Here is a 20,393-nt window from a genome sequence, read left to right as displayed (position 1 = left end):
AACCCACCGAGCAGGTCTTGGGGAGCTCTGGCTAAATCTGCTGTCCCTGCAAATGGACCAGATATGGACTCAGAAACGGAATGCGGGCACTGGTCCCCGACCCACCAGCCTGCGTCTCCGTTGATGGAGGGTGTTTGAATGGCAGGTGCTAAACGCAGGTCTTTGGGTCAGGCTGGCCTGGGAGCCCTTGGCTCTATCCCTTGGGGCTGTGTGACTCTGGGCAAGTGCCTCAGCCTCTCTGGGCCTCCGTTCCCCCATCCCTACAACCCCGGATGGACTCACCTGCTGGCCCTCAGTCCGTCCTGAGGAGCCTGGGGCCAGCCAGGAAGACACAGAGATCGCCCGGCTGTGCATGGGGCAAGTCCAAGGACACCCCTCTCCTGTCCAATCAGGGCAACTCTGTTTCCATCTCCTGGGTATGTCGGTGTTCTGGGTAATACTTCATTAAAACGAAAGAGAAGGAGAGGGAGAGAAGAAAATGTGTCCACAGTGGAAACAATACGGTCTAGAAGTTTCCTACCAGCTTACGTTGTCCTCTGGCTCATTCCTTCAAGCTCCAAGGGAGCGGAGGAGCAGACACGAGCTGGGTTTAGTGACTGCCAGTGTCCAAACGGTTCTTGGTTTTCTGGGCTTGGGGGGGTCTCCTCTGTGGGTGCCAAGGTCACAGGCAGGCTGGGCAGGCTGGCCTCCTCCCTGAACACGTGCGCTGCCACACCTGCCCCCAGGGGAAGCTGTCCCGGGGTCTGTTTCTTCACCTGTGCAGGGAGGAGGCCACGGGCCTGAATGATCTCTCAGCCCCTCTTAATGTCAGCGCGCTGACTGCTGCATTTATGGAGCTCCAGCTGTCTGCAGAGTGGGGTCTGGAGCAGAGGAGGAGCCGGCCTGAGCCCGCTGCCTGCGGCCGGCCTGGCGACCGCAAGGCTCAGAGTGGCCACCCGGGCCCCAGGAGAATCCAGTGCCAGGCCCGGCTGCCAGGCTGCCATTTGAAATGTCTCCTGTTGGTGGCACTTTGGCGTGGTTCAGGTGTTCTGGGCTTAGACTGTATCTGGTCTGTGAAAACATGCGAGCTCCCTCTCTCTGTTAAGGTTCTGTTTTTCACTCGAGGGAATCCTAGTGCCTAGAGTTGGATCTGACTGTGGCGTTCCCCTGGTGGAACCATCCATGGCTCCTCACTGCCCTCGGAAGACAGTCTGAGCCTGGGAGTGGCCCCAAGGCCTTCTGGAGCCTGGCGCAGGCCAAGCCCTCCCACCTGAGGACTCTCCACCCCTCACCCTCTCTCCTTCAGACACACAGACTGGAACATGCCGACCTCTCCCTCTCTCTTCTCTCTGGAGCCTCGCGTTGCTACCTAGAACACTCCTCTTTTCATGGCTCCCTAAATGTCACTTCCTCCAGGAAGCCCTCCCTGCCTAATTGAGCACTTTAGCTCGTGCTCAGGCTCACCCTGTACTTCTCCTTTGTAGCTCTCATCATGGCAATGATCTAAAAAACTCCTCTTTATCTGATAACCCCTCTCCACTCACACACACACACACACACACACACACACACACACAATGGAACGTGGGCTCCATGAGGACCTCCCTGTCCAATTACCCAGGCCCAGCATCCCGGGAGAGCTCTGGAAATGTCTGCAGAGTGAATCCATGACGGGAGACTGCAGGGACCCGACATACAGCCTGTTGACTCAGGCTGGTCGCCTGGGGCCGGCTATCCACCTGACCCGGTCACTCAGAACCTGGGAACCCCGCTGGCCACCCGGCTCTATCCTCGCGCCCCCGAAGGCTCTGCCTGGAAGGACGGAAGGGGTTAAGCATTCCTGGCGGCCTCATGCTGTGTCTGGGGCAGTTCCCCCTGGGGGGGGGGGGGGGCAGCAGCCTCCGAGGTTGGTGAGGAATGTTTGCAATGCAGAGCTGGGAGGGAGGGCCGGCTGCTGGAAGTGGAGGCGGCAGGGCCAGGCTCCCCAGTTGAGCAATCGCCCGGGCCCAGCCGGTTCCTGTAACTCCTGCCCCTCCCGCCTTTTCCCCGCCCTGCCGGCTTCCTCCCCCCCTGCCTGCCCGGCCTGTACCCTGGAGCCTGCAGAAGGCACTGAGGCCCAGAGAGCTTGGAGGCCAGAGGTGAAAGGGAGGGACTTCCAAGGGGAGACAGAGGAGTACAGTCAGCTCAGCCACCTTGGCCCAGAGAGGGCAGGGCCTTTGCCCAAGGTCACACAGGGAGGCACCGCCCACCCGAGTGGGAAGCTCTCCCCACTGAAGGCAAAGGCCCCCCTCCCCCAGCCCTGGCTGGGCTCTTCGCTCAAGCCCCAGGGGCTCAGAGAGGATGTTGGCTCTCAGGGGGCTGGGCGCACCCCTCCCCTCCCCACCTCCCTGGTGCTGCCCACTGCTTAGCCTGTCCTGGGGCCACTGGTCACCTCCACCCGTCACCTCCAGGAGTGCGGCGTGAACGGATGGAGGACAAACTTGAGCTGGTTCTCGAAAGCCCCCTTTTCCTTCCTTATTCCAGTCCCCTTCAAGGAAGGACCTTCACGGTACCGCCCAGGCACCAAATGAATTTCTTTCTCCGCCGGCACACCCGCCTTCTCTGGGAGAGCAGCATTCCCCGACACCCCAGAATGAGCTCCGTCCGTCCCCTGACAGTACTGACCAGTGCCGTCTGGGGTCTGGGGAGGCCCCTCCACGGTCACTCGGAGCCCATTGGAATCTCCGGCTCCCCCTGTCTCAAGCCTCCTGGTGGTGGCACCTCTTACGGAGCCTCAGTTTCCGTATTTGTAAAGTGGAATTAAGGGAGGGGGTGGGCGGAACGGGTGGCAGTCTGTTTCTGCTAAGGCTCTGGGCCCCTTGCCTTTCGTGGTGCTAGGGACAGTCCTCCAGGGTTTGCTCAGGGTAATACTGGGACCCCGCGTCTCTGGAGGGCGGGGTAGGTGACCCGAGTGAGCTAGACGTTCCTCTGAGAATCACACACCCCATTTGCAGGTAAGGAGGCTCGAGGGAGCAGCGCCTCGCCAGGCCACGCAGGCGTAGGGAGGGAGTTTAAAGCCAGGGAGGAACTTTAGCACCCACCGGGCAGGGGGAGACGCCCCGCCAAAGGGTCACAGCCCATGGGGTGACGGGAGCTCAGAGTGGCCGAGCCTCTTGCTTTTGGGGCACACAGCCGGCCCGGCCAAGGGCCCGCCGCCGCCCCGGCTGACGGCGGCTCCGCGTCCCCCGCTCCCTGTCCGCGGTGCACCGAGGCCGTGGCCGGGAAGGACCCCCACAGCCGGCTGGGCTCCCGCGGACAGATGGACAGATGACGGCCGCCCCCTCCCAAGGCCCGCGGGCTGCCTGGCTTCGCCACCTCCTCCCGAGCAGGTTTCCTTTAAGAAACCAGAAGATTGATTTCCTGGCAGGCTCTGCGCCGAGGAGCCCGTCCAAATGGTTTGCATGTCTGCATTTTTTACTGCTCCGTTTAATATGTATGCAAATGCCGGCCGGCTGCGCCCGCCGCGGCCGCACAGTCACACGCGGCGCCCCATTAAAGCGGCCGTCCGGGCGCGCGCCTCCTTCCAGGCGACGGGCTCGGGCCCTGATAGATGGGGTGCGGGGACGGAGACAGATGACGGGCTTTGTAATTTCTTTTTCTCTTTTTCTGGGGGTGGGGGGGTGCGGCTCAGACTGGAAACGGCAGAGGAGATTTAAATATATGCAAAATTGTTTGGGGGGTGGGGGGGGCTGGTGGGTAGAAACCTGAACGGGGGAGAGAATTCAGCGTTTCCTCCGTAGGAGTCGGGCTGGAGGCTGGAGGGGGGAGCCAGAGCCCCCACAGTCACCTTCTGGCAGAGAGAGAGCGGCTTTGCTCCTGATAAGCAGGCACGGTGTCCTACGGGAAGGGCTGCTTCAGCCGCAGTGAAAAGGAAAATGCTGGTTATTTTCAGCCTGGCTTCACCTGGGGGGGTGGGGGTGGGGGTGGGGGGGAGGCACTGGCGGGAGGTATTCCCATCCCACCCCCACTTTCTTTTCTGGGGCGTCCAGAGCCTATCACGTTATAGTGAGAGTGAGACACCGGCCCCAATAAAGTAGGTCACACCCATTGTACAGATGGGGAAACCGAGGCTTGCTGGAGAGAAGCCCCTTGGGAAGGATTGCAGAGTGACTGTCGTGGGGGGGGGGGCGGATTAGGAATACTAGAGCCGCGTTCTTGACCCCCGCGGCCCTCAGCCATCTCTTGCTCTGTGGAGTTTGCCCCCCCCCCAGCATGGAATCTGCCTCCCTCCCCATCCACCCACGCTCTCTACCCCTCTCCACCCGGCCCCAGCCTCCTACCTGCCCCCCACCTGCCTGGTAAGTCAAGATCGCCCCTGAACGAGCCTGAGGACTGAGCCCCAATGTTTCAAAATATCGTTGAAGCCTAAAAGTCAAGGGGTGACGTTGAAAAGCCTCTTTCTGAATTTCCCAGGCTTTCAGGCGATGTGGCAGCTGGGGGGCAGCCTGGAGGATCATGGGAGCACAGAAACGGTTCACAGAGGGGGCTGCGGCCTCGAGAGAGGGCTGTTCTGCAGCGGACGACAGACAGACAGACAGAAATTTACCTTTGGGTGCGTGTGAACACGCAGTGCGTTTGTGCACTGTGTCCGGCAGTCGTTATGAACGTGTCTGCGTTTACGTGCATGCTGGTGTTTGCCGGTGCAAGGGTGGGGCTGCGTGTGTCCGTGCTCACGAGTGTGTGTGTCCATGTGACAGCGGCTGAGAACTCTTGTCCTCAGGCAGGCAAGCCGCCGGGTGCGAATTTCCCCGCGGGTTTCCTCCTCCTTGTGGGCGGGCCTCATTCGCCCCAGGCCTCACCATGGAGCCGAACCAGGCAATGACCCCAGGTCCCAAGTCTTCCCTTGACTCACCTCTGCCTCAGGATCGTCCACCCTTCTTCCACGCCTCCTCCAGATGGGCGTCACTTTCCCCAGCTGGCCCCAACCTCAGTCACCACTGTGGTGCCCGCGGTGATTATTGCCTGAAAGCTGTTTGCATCACGGAGTCAAGAAATTTGTTTCATTGAGGGCATGTTTTTCAAAGCTCTTTCTTCTTCTTCTTCTTCTTCTTCTTCTTCTTCTTCTTCTTCTTCTTTAACCTTTCTTTCTTTCTTTCTTTCTTTCTTTCTTTCTTTCTTTCTTTCTTTTGAGGGAGAGAGACAGAGCATGAGGTGGGGAGGAGCAGAGAGAGAGGGAGACGCAGAATCGGGCTCTGAGCCGTCAGCCCAGAGCCCCACGCGGGGCTTGAACCCATGAATTGCGAGATCGTGCCCTGCGCCTAAGTCAGACGCTCAACCCACTGAGCCACCCAGGCGCCCCCATTGAGGGCATTTTGAATGCACATCAACATTGCTCCTGTCTGAGTACCTCCTGGGGCGGGGGAAGGGGGGCGACTTCTGAAGCATCCCCTAAAGCCGGCCTGAAGCCTAGAGAGGCAAGGGTGCTGAGCCTGGGTCAAGGGGGAGCCCTGACCTCCCCTAGAAGGAATTCCTGTGTTTGTGCAATCGCTTGCTGAGTTCCTCCTCCTGCTCCAGGAGGGCAGGACCCGGGTCTTCGCGAGGAGTCCCCTCAAACCGTCCAGCACCCGGTAGCGGCCGGACAGTAGCTGTTGAAATAGACAAGCGTGATGGACGAGTCAGCGAGTGCGTGCATTCTGGCAACCCTAGGCCTCCCGCCCTGTGGCCCCCTTGGGGTGTGCGCCCTCACTCCCCAGCTGGCTTGGGGGGAGGCTGCTGTGTGTGGACCAGCTGAGTCAGGCCCTCACCCTGGGCCACGGGCCACCGTGGCTGTCGCTGATCTTGCTGACGGGGCTGAAAATGCATCGCACCTCCCTCTGCAGCCCGCCATTACTCATGGTTGGCGTTTATCCCCAAGCAAGGGATGACCCCGCGGAGCAGCCCGGAGCCTCCCACGTGTTCTGAGGCAGGGGTGGCCGGAGGCTGGACTCCGAGGAGGCACAGCAGGACTTGTGAGCAGCTGCTCTGAGTGCCGTGACCATATTTTTCTGAGCTGAGAAATGAGGACACAGGATGTAGTGGAGGGTTTTCTCAGATTTGTCTCATCAGAGGTATGAAAGTTAAAGCTTATTTAGCTATGTAGATAAGGGAGTGTCTTTGCTGAAAAGAACCCGGGTTTCCCAAATCAGGGAGATTCGGGAAATTAATAAGTCAATTTGACTAATCTTTTGGGGGCGTCTGGGGCGTCTGGGTCAAGCCTGTCCTTGGTGTTTGCACTACAGCAAGGAGCAAAAACAGGCATGATCCTGGCCTCGTGGAACTCGTGTGGGGCGGCTGAGAGTCTGCAAATGCTCGCACGGTTCAGTACCGTGAGCATATGTGAGAATTGCTATGCGGGGGAGGGGGGGGGGCGGCAAGGGTTCCCGAGTGGAGGAGCTTGGGGTATCCTGGAAGGCTTCTCTGAAGAATTAATGTTTGAGGGGAAACAGAGCCTCTTAAGGTGAACTGTTGAAGGGATGGGAGTGGGGTGGGGTGGGGAAAGCACATTTCAGGCAGGAAGGAGGGCATGTGCAAAGGGCCTGTGGCAGAAAGGAGTGCTGGGAGTCTGAGGGACAGGAGGGCAGCCCAGTGACCGGGATGTGATGAGCGATGGGAAGAGGAAGTTGGAGGTGTCGGCAGGGGCCAGGCCGGGCCGCGCCCACCAGTCCACGAGCGTGGGGTACGTTCTCCTGCTGGTCGCGGGCAGCCATGGACTGTTTGACACAGGTGTGACCTCACCATTCCGTGTGGAATGTTGTGATACCGAGGATGATGACGATGCTGGTAATTCTCGAAAGTCTTTAGTGAGTGCTTACTATGTGCCAAGCACCGGTCCAGCCATTTTACAGATGAGAAAGTGAGGGCTTGAGGGGGAGGGGGAATGGTTTATCCAAGATCACGCAGCTGGTGAATGGCCAAGCCGGAAATCAGACTGACTCCGTCTGGCTCCGAAGGCCCTTGCTCTTGTCCCACACCCAAAGCTGCCCCCATCTGGATGCAGAAGGCCAAGGGACATGCAGATGACACCCGCCCCCTCCTTGCCTCATGCCTTGCTGTGGTGTTGCCTCCACTCTGCTCTGTCTCCCAGGCCTGGGGACTCTGGGTCACAGAGTCAGGCGGGGCTGGAAAGGCCCAGCTCAGCTCAGTTCCCATTGGGCCTGGTGGTGGGGGCGGGGGGGGGGGGGGGAAGCGGGCGTAAGTAGAGGTTGCGACATCAGAGACTGAGGGTTCTGGAGAAGTTGGGACCCCAGGGGGGGGTAAGGGCCTCCGCCCTAGCCCGTTCCCTGGGGCGCAGGTCACACTATCGTCCCGGGAGCAGAGCCTCAATCACCTGTTTGAGGGCTAAGGACTTTGAGACGTGGCGTCACTATCTCCGGGGAGCGGGGCATCACCCCAGGCGCCCGCTTTTCCCCGTGGAAGCAGGTCCGGATGATTGCCACACTACAGACTTACCAGTGGCATTTTAAACCTTCTTCTTCTTCTTTTTTTCTTTTTTTTTTTTTTGCATGTAAAAAATTCTTACTCCCCCAGTGATCATCGGAGACAGGAAGATCGAAAGCGCATGAGATACCGCTCCACAGAAAGTAACAAGTGCTGGTGAGGATGTGGAGAAATTGGAACCTTGGGCACCATTTGTGGGGACGTAAAATGGTGCAGCCCCTGTGGAAGAACAGGATGGCGTTTCTTCAAAAAATTAAAAATAGAATTACCATATGATCCAGCATTTCCACGTCTGGGCATATACCCAAAAGAATCGCAAGCAGGGTCTCAAACAGATACATGTACACCCATGTTCCCTGCGGTGTTATTCACGATAGCCCAAAGGCAGAAACGACACAAGTGTACCCATCGACGCAGCACGTGGTCTGTGCGTACAATGGAATATCATTCAGCCTTAAAAAGGAAGGCAGTTTGGACACAGGCTTCGCGGTGGATGAGCCTGGAGGACGTGGTGCGAAGGGAAATAAACCAGGCACCAAAGGACGAATACTGTAGGATTCCACTCACACCGGGGACTTGGGAGGGGCAAATTCATAGAGACAGAAAGGAGAATGGTGGGTGCCAATGGCCGAGGGGAGGGGAAATGGGGAGTCTGTGTTTAACGGGTACGGAGTTTAGCAAGATAACAAGAGTTCTGGGGATGGATGGTGGTGATGGGGGCACACGGTGCTGGATGGACTTAATACTCCCAGACTGCACACTTAAAAATGGCTAAGATCGAAAATTAAACAAAACAAAACAAAACAAAAACAGCCCCGCCCCCCTGTTATTCTGAGTTCTCTCAAGTTGTCAATGGCGGACTTTCTTTTTAGTTACGTTTATAAGACATAAACTAGGGGCGCCTGGGTGGCTCAGTCGCTTGAGCGTCTTGACCCTTGATTTTGGCTCAGGTCATGGTCTCCCGGTTTGTGAGTTCGAGCCCTGCGTCGGGCTCTGCGCTGACAGCACGGAGCCTGCTTGCGATTCTCTGTCTCCCTCTTTCTCTGCCATGTGCGCGCACTCTCTCTCTCTCTCTCTCAAAAATAAATAAAAACTTTTAAAAAAGAGAAATAAATGAAGATATCGGATGGGGGTTGTGTTAGAGCAGTTAAGAATCACAGATTCTGGTGTTCTTGGGCGGGCAAGTGACTTCACCTCTCTGAACCTCATTTTTCCCCATGGGGAACTGGGGATGATGATGGTGCCTCCCCCCTGGGGCCACTGAGGACTCCATGATGTCCCCGAGGTGGTCGGCCCAGAGGCCGGTGTTCAGGGAGCGCTCAGCACCCAGCAGCCCTTAGGGCTGGCAAGATGTTCCTCAGGCCCCTGGGGTTTGGGAATACGAACAGCACAGGCCCTCCACAGTCAGTGGAGACAAGACCCCTTGCCACACCATGCACATGGGGACATCGAGGTCCAGAGGGGTCAAGGGACTTGTCTACGGTCTGTCGGCATCCCTTGAACCGGAATGCGGTTTTCCAAATCTGTATCGGTCAGCGAGGCTAGGTTCTGCTGCAGTAACAAATAGGCCTCACGTCAAAGTGTCTCAGCACAACAAAAGTTTGTTTTGCAGCCAACGAGGTGTGCTGGGAGCCCAAGTGATTCTCTGGGGCCAGTGCCCCTCCAGGGATCCAGGCTGCCTCTGTTTTGTGGTACCTCCACGTCCGGGTCACCGATGCAGGGGAAACAGCAGCACATCACTTCCTCCCAGAGCTCCTTGGCCATCGCCAGTCACAGGGCTTCACCCGGTGCGGGGGGGCGGGGAGGGGGCAGTCCCGAGAAGGAGAGAATTGGCCGTGGGTGAGTATCCCAGCGGGATGGAAACCAGTGGAGTGCATGCTCGTGGTAAACTGAGTCAAAGAGAAAAGGGTTTAGAGCTGGAATCGTTCCTCTTCCTGCCTGAGTACCCCCCCCCCCCGCCCCCGCCCCGTTCCTGGGGCAACCATGGTTACCCTGTGGATTCTGACGTTGCAAGCAGGGTGTGTATGAAGGTGCCCCTCTTGAAATACAAATGAAGGCTTGTTCTTTTTCACTCCTTGGAGGAACAGGCAGGTATGTGTCACGGCCTCTTGCTCTCCCATCGGGCAGTGTCTTCACATTTATATAATCAGTCTCCCCGGATGGGTGTCGAGGAGGTTTCTAAAGTTCTGCTATTATCAACAGTGATGCAGTGAATTTCCTGTGCGTTTTCCCTTGTCACCCGTGTGAGTGTTTCTGTGGTATAAATTCTAAAAATGGAATCTCTAGGTCAAAGGGCGGTGCATGGAGCAGGCTGACAGCTCTCTGGAAGCCGGTGCTGTTTCTGGGGTCAGGAGGCGCTTTTAAGAAGAGGTGCTAATGGAGTGAGTTCCAGGGACCAGGGGGAGTTCTCTGCCCCCGGGGGGCTTCCAGATGGGACACTGAGGAGGGGAAAGCCGGAAGAGGGCACGGCCTTTCTCTGTCTTGACTCTGTGATCGGGGATCCCAGTTCTCATACCGGGTGCTCGGCCAGGCCCATTTTACAGATGGCGAACACTGAGGTCTAGAGAGGTTGGGTCACTTGCCCACAGCTGCCCGGTGAGCAGCATTTGGGCCGCGGTCCCAGCCGGGGCTGAGTCCTCCTGGTTCGGAGATTCAAGCTGGAGACCTCACGGATCCTTTCTTTACCGGCTCCTCTCAAAGACACTTAGGTCCGCCAAGAGCTTTCTCTGGGGCAGTTTCTGAAACTCGTCTTCCCTTCCTCGGGGATTCCCAGGGTCTGGGTCTTTGCAGAGCAGTCAGCCTGTTACTTTTTTCCTTCGTGATTTTCTTACCCGTTTCGTCCCATTGCAAGAGGGTGTGGGTACTTAGAAAGTTTGCTCTTGTGTCTTAAATTTTCTTTCCTTTTTGGGTAACGTCGCTGTTGTTTCTGGAAGAAAAAAACCAGTATACCCTTCCGGTAAAATAAATTCACGCAACACTGACAACTACGAGCAGAGTCAAAATCACCAACACTCCCCACCCAGAGATGACCACGGTTAACAGCTAATCGGTGCTAATGACCTCCCCACCTCCAAAGAGGGTAACATCCCTGGTCCCTCACCTTCCAGACGCCAAGAGGCTGAGACCCAGCCTGCTGTGTGTCTTTGCTGTTCTCTCTCTACTTTGCTCTGTTTCCCACTCCAACCCACCATTGGCAACATTGACTTTTTCTTTTTTTCTCTTAAAAAATTTTTTTTAATGTTTATTTATTTTTGAGAGAGAGAGAGACAGAGCACGAGCGAGGGAGGAACAGAGAGAGAAGGAGACACAGAATTCAAAGCAGGCTCTAGGCTCTGAGCTGTCAGCACAGAGCCCGATGCGGGGCTTGAACTCAGGAGCCGTGAGATCACCACCTGAGCGGAAGTCGGATGCTTAACCGACTGAGCCACCCAGGCGCCCCCCAACATTGACTTTTTCTAAGTGCAAAGCAGGCCCCAGCTTGGGCCTGGGGGCTCCTATGTGTCAGGGGCTCTCTGGCAAGGTAGAGGGTGGGTCACCCCCAGACTGTTTTTGTCAGACCTCCCTCTTGGGACGACCTTCACCTCCTGGTTCGGAGCCCTAGGGGAGGAGCCCTAGGGAGGAAGGGGCCCAGCTCAGGACTGGCCTTATTTCTCTGGGAGGAGCCATGATGTGGGGACAGCAGATTGTGGTGGCTCTAGAACCCAGTCTGATACAGATGTGAGGGGGAGAGAGATTGGGGCAAACAGGTAGGTGCATGGGGACCTGAGCAGCTATGCTTCAGGGCCTCTTGGAGGCACAAGGGCTCTGGCACTTGGAGAAAAACATCCATCGAGGAGTGGCAGATGTGGCTGTCACCCCCCAGTGGGGGCAGCAGGCGCCCCTGGCTGAGGGGTGAGTACGTGGAGGTCAAGGCGGCTTTGCCCGGGACCCTGGTTGTCTCCAACAGCAACTCCTCAGGCTTGTTCATTAGCCCCTGTGACTGAACACCATGCCTTCGTACGGCGTTCCGGGCCCTGTGCGTCCTCAGAGAGGCCTCCGGATGTGGAAGCCATGGTTTGGGTTTTGTCTGCTTACCCTTCGGGTGGTGGATTGGGGAGCGCGAGGTTACATAAGCAGGGGGACTTCAGGAAGCCATGATTCCCTGTTCCAAAGGGCTCCTAATTATTTACAGCAGTGGGTTTCAAAACTGGCTTTGTACACCCACTTTCCAGTCTCAGCCTCGTGCTTTTCTTCCCTTCTCAAAACAGATCTTACCCAACTGATCCATACTGAACGAAGAAGGGACAGGGGTTGAGAGGCCACCGAGCCGGTCCTCCTCTTTGCCCCCACCCCCCATGGCCCCTAGGGTCCGTGAAAGGCTTAAAAATTACTGCTGTAGATCGGCGAGGGTGTCACCGGCCACCGAAGTGGCAGATAGATATCCAGAACGGGGTCATTTTCCCAAAGCATTTCTCACTGTGCTTCGGTAAAAAAGACCACAGAAGGCAGAGAAACTCTTTAGATGACAGGCAGCTGTTTCTGAGGGTCGTGTAGGGCCTGAGGTCAGTGGACTGGGGCAGGCTGGGCAACTGTGACCCCCAAGGGCCCACCTCCCCTCCAGGCCGCACCCACATGGTGTAGGACGTCCCTGTGGGAAGCACAGAGAGACGGGTGAAGACACCCCTGTTCATGGCCAAAGCCAGACGCAGCCAGAACCCCCCGTCAGCCACTGTCCAGCTGCCTGACCTAGAGCAAGTCCCAGCTCCGGGCCTCGGCTTCCCCATCTGTAAAATGGGGCCCTGGGTGAGAAGGGCATGGGGGGATGAAAGGGGCCGCGGGGCCCTGAGCACAGCTCCTGGTAAGTACCGGATCTTAGCACTCGTCACCAAGCAGTAGTGAGGGTCCCAAGCACGCGAAGGGCTGGAAGGAAGCCGGAACCCTCACCCCAAGGGGAAAAGGGACTGGGCTAAGGTCAAACAGCAGGGTCAGGATTCAGGACCCAATGCCCGGGCCTCCATGCCCAGAGTGGAGGCCACCTTCCACCCGCAGCATCGCATGGGGAGAAAATGCAGATTCCCTCAAACGCTAACCTCAGACTTCCGGGCTGCTCGCAGGGGGAGGGGAGACGCCCAACCGCTCCCAGCACCCAGAGAAGTTCCTGCCTCTCCTGCTGCACTTTATTGTGGGCAACCAAGAGGCTGCGTGCCGAGGGGGCATCCCGGGCCCGGTGTACAGATGAGGAAATCGAGGCACTCTGCTCAAGGCCACCTACTGGACAGGGACTGGGGCACACTGTGACGGACGGCCCTGATTGCTTTTCCCCACCCCTTGCCTGAGTTTTAGGAACTGGCATCACACCTTCATGACCTGTGCCCCATGCAACCTTCGTGTCTCCCAAGCTGTGGGGATTCCTCAGAAGGGCCTGGAAAGCCTCCAGACTCCGGGACAGATCTGAGAGTGGTTTCAGCCCCAGAGAGCAGGAAAGGAAGGCAGTCCCTGGCACCATTGTACAGAGGGGGAAAGCGAGGCCCAGCCAGCTGAGGGGTTGGTCAAGGTGTGTGTTGGGGCGGGGGCGGGGGCGGGCAGCAGGGTGGCCTTTGGCTCCAGCCCGGGCCCTCCTGGGACAGCAGGCGCTCTGGGCTCGGCTCCCACCGCACCGCCCCCAACTCCAGTGTCCCCGGTCCTCTGGAGGAAGATTTCCGTGGTCCCGGTTGGGGGTGCCAGACTGCCAGTGACGGGTGTTTTTTTAATCCCGGCCCCGCTGACTTCGACGATTATTCTTATTTAAGGCAGGGACGAAACGCCAGAGCATGGCAGCCGGTCACCTCCGGGCGGCGGCCCCTCCTCGCCTGCCTCCGGTGCTCGGGCTCCTGCCGGAGCAGGAAAGGGAGGGGGGAGACGGGAAGCGGGGGGGGGGGGGGGGGGGGGGGGGGAGGAAAGGCGGGGAGGAGAGGGGGCCAGGGGAGGAGGGGGAGGAGGAGGGGAATGGGTGGGGGAGGACACGAGAGGGTAGGAGGGGGTAGGAGAGGGAGGCGGCAAGGGGAAAGGGGGGGATAGGAGTGGGGCGAAGAGGGAGGGGGGGGCAGAAAAGGTTAGGAAGGAGAGGACGGGGAGGGGGAGGGGAGGAAGAACTCAGAAAGGACCCCCCCCTTTGGCAGCTCCCCAAGCTGATAGGAGGAGGAAGGGAGGTACACAAATGAATAATTTACTACAGAAATGCAACAAGAATTTAGAAACTCTCAATTTATAAATATTTATTTTCACAAGTTCGCCCCCTCCCGGCGCTCTCCCCCTTGCTGGCTCTGGTCTTTTCTTTGGGGGGGGGGGCTCCACCTCCCCCACGTCTCCCCCTCCATCTCTCTCTCTCCCTGTCTCTGCGCGTGGCTGTGACAGCCTCTCCCAGTCTCGCCCTCTCGGCCTCTGGGGCGGGGGTGGGGGTGGGGGGGGGCGCGTCTCTCCTTTCTCCACCTCCCTTCTCTCTGCTGCCCGGGTCTGTCTCTCTCTGTGTCTCTGTCTTCTCACTGTCTCTGGGCGCGTAGGTGTCTCCCCCACTCCGGGACCCCAGCCCCCGCCCGCCCCTCCCAGGGCAGAAGGCCTCGGGGTCCGCTGGAGCCTTTATGGGGGGGGGGGAAATCCCTTTGAAGGCTCCGAGGTGAGAGGTCGTTTCCCCGGCAACCGGCCGCCGATTGGCGGAGCCGCGACGGATTAACAGGCCCACTCCGGCCGGGCGGGGGCGGGGAACGGCGGGAGCCACGCCCTGGACACGCCCCCGCCACGCCCCCCGCCCGACTGAGGTTTGGGGGGCACCTGCGGTGGGATTTCGGAGACCCCGTGGTGGCCGGGCGTTGGGGGAGGAAGGGGGCTTCCCGGGAGGCTGGCGGGGATGCGGTCAATCAGCTAACCAATGAGTTAATCAATCGGTGGGGTAATCAGACCCGCAGAGCACAAGGTAAGAGCTGAGGGCGTGGAATGAGGTAGAGCGGAGTTCTAATCCCCCTCGACCCGGGCCGCTTCCTGGCAGTGAGTCCCTGAGCAAGTAAGTCCCTGCCCACCTCGCCAGCCTCCCCTGTGTGCACTGGGGCTCCAATAGCACCTGCCCACCCCCTCTGCAGGTCCCTGTCACCCCGTCCATCCCTTCAATTCAGATGGAAAAGGGAGGCCCTGAGAGGAGAGGGCTTGGCGGGCACAGAGGCACCTGCGGGAGGCCCGGTGGGGGGGGGAGGTCACTGGCCATTTAACAAGCGCAACAAAATTTCCTTCCGTGGGCATGCTTTTCTGTGAGCCGGGGCCTGGACTGGAGGTGCTCCCGCCCTTGATAGTTCCGGGACTCGGCGTCTGACCCAGAACCGGTCTTGGGTCTGTGATGCATCACCTGCTCCGTTTACCTCTCCTCCTTGCCCGCCCCTCTCCTCCAACTGTGGGGAAACTGAGCCCCGGAGGGGCCAGACGGATGGCACGGTTGCCTAGACCCGGGAATGGGATGCCAGCCCCTCCCCGCGAGCTATTTCTGAGCCTGACACATAAGCTCCAGAGAGCTGGGGAGAGGGAAGCACGTTCGTTAATAATGGAGGAAACCTCAGGCAGCGTCCTCAGGGTCACCGGCTGGAAGGGTCTCTCGACACACACTCGGGCTCCCTGCAACTTAAAACCAAGTGTGTTACTTCATATGCGAAGTCTGGCTTATTTGTTTGAGCACACCCCTCTTGCAGGCACCAGCCAAGGGGCTGCCAGAACATTCCCCCCAGGATGGAAGGGCGAGTCCCGGAGAAGGTGGCTGTTTATAATTGCAGCGGCCCCTTTAAGCCCCATTGCCAGGGCCTGCTGCTCTGTTTGAAGTTGGGAGCTCTAATCTGGCTGCAGCTATCCTTCCAAATCAGGGTCCTGGGGTTGCTCCAGTGGCAGGGAAAGGCGTGGCCTGCAGAGCTCTCCCAGGGCTGGGGACAGCTGCAGGGCCACCCCCTCCCTACTCCCAGCCCCCCATACTGGGCAAGTGCCCGTGTATACACACACACACACACACATACACACACGCACACACACACCCTTCTCTGTGCAACGAACATAGCAACTCATCCTCCCTCCCCAACACTCCCATGTGGACCGAGCTGTGTGTCTGAGGCCTGCGGGCCTCTAACCCAAGGCCCGGCTTGCCCATACCAGCCACTCTGCAGGAAGGAATTCTCCAGAACCCTGTGGCCCTCTTCAAAGCTTCTAGACTCTTCGCCGCAAAGCCTCAGAGCCCCAGGCCCCCTCAAGTGTATTTAGAACCCAGACTCACCCAGGAACTGACCGGAAGGAAGGGTGGAAATGTGGCGGTGAGTGGCGGTCAGGTGTTGAAGGAAGGGAGTTGGTCTGGACGCCCAGTGGGGCCCAGGGTTCTCCATGCCGGGGCTCGTCCTTGGCGGAAGTGTCCGCGCTCCCATCTTACAGGTGGGGAAGGTGAGGCTGGGAGACATAACACACCCAAGATCCCCTGGCTCTACCAAGAGGAGAGGCTGGGCTTTGAGCCAAGTTTCTGGGACCCGGCCTCCACACACCTCGCCAGCCTCAGGCCTCCCGTCTGGACCATGGGAGGGCTAAGCTGCACCTGCCCGAGCGCTGGCCCTCCATGCTGGTCACGTTTACACTTGCAGGCTGAGCCATTTGAACACGTCCTGCCATCTTTCCCCTAATGCGGGTTTGGGTTTCCCCCAAAGCCCCTGCGGGTGCAGGACAGCTAGTGTCCCTGGCACGCTACAGGTGCCCCTAGCTGGCTGGCTGACTGCGTCTAGAGGGAAGAAGGGAGAAAAGAGCCAGGCGGGGAGGATCCCCGGTCAGGCTGTGCCCTCCACGGTGAGTGGGGCCCACGGAGGAGCCGGACGTCAGGCGGTGGAGTAACTTCATCTCAGGTGGCTCCGGGTGCAGGGAGGGCGCGAGAGATTTCAGAGGAGTCAGAGAGGACGTGTCCCTGAGACTCAGAGCCCCCCCGCCCCCGTGTCAGACAAGGGGCAGGGTAGGGAGCCGAGGCCTAGGATCCAGTTCCGGAGCGAGCTGTGTGACCTCGGCCAAGGCCCTCTACCTCTCTGGGCCTCAGTAAAAATTAGAAGATCCTTCCAATTAGACTAGCGGAGGATTCTCTGAATCTTTCCTTCTCCACCAAACCCCTCTTGGGCACCAGTGACTTGACAAAGGCTGCGTGTGCTGGGGTGCGGTGGGGGCTTTGAGCCGTGGGCTACGGGGGACCCACTCTGCCGGGGGTTGAGGGCCTGGCCTCAGGGGAGCCAGAGTGCAATGACCCGCCCCCAGCGCCAGGCCCTGAGCCAGCGGAGGTATGGAGCAGCTAATCGCTCATCTCGGCCACCATTTACAGCCCGGGCCACGGGCGTTCCCCCCGTTCCTGGCTTTCTCTGCACAACGGCCTCATGGCAGCTGTTAGCATTAATCCCCCCAGGTTGCATGTGAGAAGCTGGGGCCCAGAGAGGCAGGCGCCCATCTGAGTTCATACCGCTGGCAAGCGTGAGCCCAGGCAGATCCCAACCTTGGGACAGCGCAACCGCCTTGACCGTTACTAGAAAGGTCTACAAAGCGGAGGCCTCTTAGGAGCTGAGTCCAGAAGGGTCTTCCCAAGAGGCGAAGGAGGCCGAGGACATTCCAGGTGGCGGGCCCACCCTGAGCCAGGACAGGGTGAAGGAGGAGAGCGTCTGAATGCGGTTCGGCCTGAAGGTCTGGCCGTGGGGGTGGCGGGCGGTGAGGGTGGACAGGACGCCCCTGTCCCCGCGGAGTGGCTCGGCAGGACACTCCTCCAGTTGTCCCCTGCTGTGTGGCGAACCGCCTGTGGACACGCTGGCTTGGAACGGTGGCTTCCTAGGCTCGTGATGCTGGGGTTGGCGGGGCTCAGCGGGGAGGTTCTTGCTTGGGGGTGTCTCCTGCGGCTGCAGTCGGAGGGCAGCTGGGGCTGGAGTCATCGGAAGGCTCCACTGCGCTGGGCGCCCAAGGTGGCCTCATCTTGCCGTCTCCTATGCCCCTCCCGGCGGCCTAGACGGATTTCTCATGTCAAAGCTCAAGGCTCTGAGAGGCGGGAGGTGAAGCTGCTGGGCCAGTTAAGGAACTGCTTCCAGCATCGCTTTGGCCTTGGCCGGCCTCAGAAGGGCAGGGAGAATAGGCCCCACCCACCTCTCCGTGATGGGAGCGCAAAGAATTTGTGGCCATGTTTAACCTGTCCCACACGCTAATACGTATCTCACGGGAAAAGTGGAAATCAGTGGCTAACTACGTTGTGGGAAAGGCTGGACGAAGCAAAGTCGGGTAGGGTTCTGTCCTGCGGGACTTGTCAGAGCCTTCACGTGCTACTGTGGGCGCCCGTCTCCGATATAGGGAAGGAGAGAGCGTAGAAGTTCCCAGCCAGTTTTGGTGCGATGGCCAAGGGGATCCCATCCTGGGTGGGAGACACTCAGCCTGGGAGGCTCGGGCCCTGAGGCTCCTGCCGAGCACCTTACTTGGGGCAACAGGGCCCCGGAACTTCCAAGATCTGGCCTCCAGAGTACCATGCGTGGATGTGATGAGGTGAAGCTGGGTCCGTCTCTGGCTGCTGCCACCCTCCTGGGACACCTGCCAGCCAGAGCCACCTCCCACAGCCGTCTGGGCCAGGTCGCACCAGCTCAGAGGACTAGAGCCTCAGATTGCCCAGCCTCTCTCTTCTCTCTTGGCCCCGAGAAAGGGGCTTCCTCCCGTGGGCCTCCTGGCTCTCCCCTCCATGGGGGCCTGCAGGGGCGGGGGACGGGCATGGGAAGGAGCCACGATGCCTGACTGTGACCTTGCCCCAGTCTCCACCCAAGGCTGAGCTCCCATTTCCAGCTTGCCCAAGTGGGGTGACGAAAGCCCCTGTCACCAGTTGTGTGCGAGGACACCTCTCCAGGCGCTGGTCTTTACTGGATGTTTACTGGGGAGGCAGACCCCGTACCTTGCAAGTTTGAGGCCCCAGCTCATGTCATTCTCTCTGGGCCTCAGTGTCCTCATCTGTGAAATGGGGAGGTGATGATACCGACTGCATCAAGTTCAGTGAGGGGCGCCTGGGTGGCTCAGTCGGTTGAGCGTCTGACTTCAGCTCAGGTCACGATCTCGCGGTCCGTGAGTTCGAGCCCCGCGTCGGGCTCTGTGCTGATGGCTCAGAGCCTGGAGCCTGCTTCCCATTCTGTGTCTCCCTCTCTCTCTCTGCCCCTCCCCTGTTCATGCTCTGTCTCTCTCTGTCTCAAAAATGAATAAATGTTAAAAAAAAAAAAAAAGAGAGAGAGAGAGAGATGGAGACCCAGCCCAGAGGTCTCAGCCGCAAAGGCCTGTGTGTACCCAGGTCCTGGCTGCCGGCTGAGTGGGACCCGGTGGGCAGGGCCACGGTTTGGGCCGCGTCTGCTGGGCACAGTGCCTGTGTGACCTGTGCGGTGTGGGCTGTCTGCAGTCCTTCCCAGGGAGCAGGAGGCTCGGTCAAGGGAGCATCACTGGTTTGTCCCTCCACTGGCTCCCCCACCCCCCCACGCCCCCCCCCCCCGCCCTCCGCTGGCTGCTTCCCCTCCCTCTCTTGGTCCCTGTCCAGGGCCAGCTGCCTCCACTGCTCCAGGAGGTCAGGCCCCACACTCGCTGTCCCTGGGCAGAGGCAGAAAGGGGAGGGCTGGCCCCCCGGGGGGAGTGGGAGTCACAAACCACTGTCCCCCTTCGACCCTCCCGCCCTGGCCTGGACCAGCAAAGCTGCCCTAGGGACAGTGTCCGAGCCCCTCAGATGGATCCCGTCACCCTCCAGCTTGGGCACAAGACACCAGGCCTCAGTTTCCCCCTCTTGATGACCCCAGTGATGTTCCCGCCTTGGGTAGCTGAGGGGGAGGTGCTCCCTGCCTCCACGGCTGAAGGCGGCTCCAACACGGTTTGGGCTGGCGCCTTCCGCCCCATCACGGATTCCAGCCCGAGCCCCCTGGGTGGGGTCGGGGGGACAGGAGCCACAGGGACGGGGCTCGGGTTGTCCCGGCAGCCACAGTTGGGGTGTGGGGCACAGAACACCCTGGAGAGGCGGGGGGGCCTGGGCGCCTCTTCTTTACCAGCCTGTCCGTGCTGCCCGCAGTGGGTCCCCACACTTCACAGTCTGTCCTGGAAGCTGTCGCCTGCTGGCTGCTCCCAGACAGCTGGCTTCCTCTCCTCTCACCTCCCCCCGCCTGCAGCCGGTCTCCCTCACGCATCTGCCGCATCTTCCCCCCTCCCCCGCTTTGCCCCGCCATCCCGCCCCCCCCTCCATTTCCAATCTGGAATGATGCTCCAGCCTCTGGCCTGCAGGGTGACCCGGACGACCCATCCTCCCGGGCCCTGCAGGTCCCCAAGTCCTCCCCAGGGACTGGTGTTGCCAGTGAAGCATGGCTGCATCGGCCCCCTCCTGCCCCACTCCCTGCCCGCACCCCACTCCTCCCCTGGGGCTCATTCGCCTTTCCCCGCCCTCAGTTCTCTCTGTGGCCGAGCACCGTGCTAAGAGGACCCACTTTGAAGTTACACAGGCTTGGGTTGCCACCCCGGCTGTGCCGCCCCGTGACGCCGGGCCTTAGTTCTCTCATCTGCAGAACGGGCAGAATGCCCGCAAGGCCCGCCTTGGGCTGTAGCAAGGATTAAGTGAAGAGTGTTTTCAGGTCCTCGGAAACACTGCGCGTTACCCAGCCCGGCCCGCCGTCACCCCGAGCCTGCGGCTGGTTCTCCTCACTGCAGCCCTCTGCACCAAGCTGTTCACGACCCGAACCACTTCATCTTCACTCGGGAACACTCGCTGGCTCCCCAGTACCTCTCCGGGGACTTAAAACTCCAGCTCATTTTCAGAGCTCTCCGTCACTTGTCTTTCTGGACTCCCTGGTGCGGCTGCCCTGACGAGTGGCCCCAAAGGGCCTTCGAGGAGGAAGAGGTTTCCTCCCAGCTGGCCCCCCAACTCCCTGCTCCCCAAATGTCCCCCACAGAGAGCTGGGTGACCCAGGGCAGGT

The 20,393-nt window shown here is 59.6% G+C and overlaps 1 long non-coding RNA gene across 1 annotated transcript; it reads left to right on the top strand.

The window, feature by feature from the left end:
• The first annotated feature begins 6,580 nt into the window (after positions 1–6,580).
• LOC113592887 (uncharacterized) lies at positions 6,581–8,244 on the top strand. The gene is made up of 2 exons (XR_003412884.2): positions 6,581–6,720; positions 7,525–8,244. It is a non-coding gene; the product is annotated as an uncharacterized LOC113592887 (long non-coding RNA).
• Positions 8,245–20,393: the final 12,149 nt, after the last annotated feature.

The sequence above is a fragment of the Acinonyx jubatus genome, chromosome D4, assembly GCF_027475565.1.
Source record: "Acinonyx jubatus isolate Ajub_Pintada_27869175 chromosome D4, VMU_Ajub_asm_v1.0, whole genome shotgun sequence".
Classification (NCBI taxonomy): domain Eukaryota; kingdom Metazoa; phylum Chordata; class Mammalia; order Carnivora; family Felidae; genus Acinonyx; species Acinonyx jubatus.
Note: the sequence above shows the minus strand (reverse complement) of the source record. Positions and strands in the feature narration are given on the sequence as shown.